This window comes from Chiloscyllium plagiosum, chromosome 23 (assembly GCF_004010195.1).
Source record: "Chiloscyllium plagiosum isolate BGI_BamShark_2017 chromosome 23, ASM401019v2, whole genome shotgun sequence".
In the NCBI taxonomy this organism is placed as follows: Eukaryota; Metazoa; Chordata; class Chondrichthyes; order Orectolobiformes; family Hemiscylliidae; genus Chiloscyllium; species Chiloscyllium plagiosum.
The window spans coordinates 20,690,325-20,692,355 of NC_057732.1; the positions used below are offsets into that span (position 1 = coordinate 20,690,325).

Below are 2,031 nucleotides of genomic sequence, written 5' to 3' on the forward strand. Positions count from 1 at the left end.
CTGGACATCGAAGTGCATCTGGGAAAATTAACAAACAGTGAAATTCACAACTAATCTTGAAGGAACTGTTGGGCGGAGTTCACAGCACAGAATCAGATAAGTTAATTGTTGTTTTAAGTCTGTCCAAGAGAAAGGCTGCAGTAGTGAGTATAGTGGATTCTTTCTTGATTATATGTTTTTGGAGATAAGTCTCTTGATTAAACTTAAAATATAAGCCATAGCTATTAATTTAAGTTTAATCAAGAGACTTATCTCCAAAAACATATAATCAAGAAAGAATCCACTATACTCACTACTGCAGCCTTTCTCTTGGACAGACTTAAAACAACAATGAACTTATCTGATTCTGTGCTGTGAACTTCGCCCAACAGTTCCTCCAAGATTAGTTGTGAATTTCACTGTTTGTTAATTTTCCCAGATGCACTCCGATGTCCAGCGATACACGAATTCAAACAGCAAAGGCAGTAACTGTGCGGGTTCTCTCTCTCTCTCTCTCTCTCTCCTGCACTGTCCTCACCATGTGCTTCCTTTGTCTGCTCTTCTCCCTTTTAAAACAGTGTTGAGTTGGTTCAAGCTGTCTAAACTTTCTGCTTTCCAACTATCTCAAGAACTAACTAACCCATGCAAATAGATTACTTTAAGCTCTGCAAAGTATTGATGACAGTCATTTGTAATATGACACAATCATTGATGCCAGTCAGAAGGTGGAAACTTTCAGGACTTTGGGTTATTTCATTGGATTTTTAAATTTTTGCATGTTCCAATTTTAAATATATACCGTTATTAGGAAAAATAGTGAAACAAAGAATAAAAGTAGATGCTGATGAATAATTTTAAATCAGTTTAGTCCATTAGCATTGGCAGCCCATTTCTTGCTGGTCAATTTTCTTTTCCAAGTTGAAGAGGTTGAAAGAACATGAAGTCAGAGTTCAGTAGCTGCAATTATTTTGCATACTGCCTGGGCTCTTTCAGTGAAACTGTGGTTCATTTCTGAAACAAACCCTTCTCTTTGACAATGTTGTCTCAGATCTTTCTGGAAGTTCAAATATGCTGGAATCCCCTGTAGGTGGTTCTTACACCGTCTCAGAAGTTTTAAATGCCACACCTTTAAGGACCCATTATGCTGTTAGACAGGTTAATTGAATTATAGATAAAATACAAAAACATTTCTACTAGCCTGGACTGCACAAGTATGTAGGTGAATTTTGCCATACGTGGTAAATGCCTGTCAGGTAATTGGAAAACCATAGGCAGTAATAAAACCCGCGCTTTTAATACCTATTCCTGCATTTGAGGAACCTTTCACAAGAATCTTAATTGATTGCGTAGGATCCCTACTTAAAACAGAAAGTGGGAATCGGTATTTGTGAACAATAATGGAAATGTCCACTGGTTTCCAGAGGCTATTCTATTATGCAATATCACAACCAAAAGATTATAAAGGAGTTACTCAAATTTTTCACTAGATATTGACTACCCACAGATATACAATCATATCAAGGATCAAACTATACATTAAAATTATTCAAGAAAGCTATGGACAGCTTAGGAATAAAACAATTCAAATCTACTGCATACCATCCAGAATCACAAGGGGTGCTAGAAAGGTGGCATCAGACATTAAAGACCATGTTGAGGTCTTATAGTCAAGACTACTCAGATGATTGGGATAAGAGAAAGTGCTAGAAAAGCTAAAAGGTCTTAAAATTGATAAACCTCCTGGCCCTGGTGGGTTACATCCGAGAGTTCTGAGGGAGGTGGCTGAGGAAGTAGCGGAGGCGTTGGTTGAGATCTTTCAAAAGTCACTGGAGTCAGGGAAAGTCCCGGATGATTGGAAGATCGCTGTTGTAACCCCCTTGTTCAAGAAAGAATCAAGGCAAAAGATGGAAAATTATAGGCCAATTAGCCTAACCTCGGTTGTTGGTAAAATTCTAGAATCCATCATTAAGGATGAGGTTTCTAAATTCTTGGAAGAGCAGGGTCGGATTAGAACAAGACAACATGGATTTAGTAAGGGGAGGTCATGCCTGA

At 38.0% G+C, this 2,031-nt stretch overlaps 1 protein-coding gene across 1 annotated transcript in view; it reads left to right on the top strand.

The window, feature by feature from the left end:
• The window catches only part of dyrk4 (dual-specificity tyrosine-(Y)-phosphorylation regulated kinase 4), an 84,648-nt gene that overhangs the window by 63,999 nt on the left and 18,618 nt on the right, over positions 1-2,031 (top strand). The window lies entirely within an intron of this gene.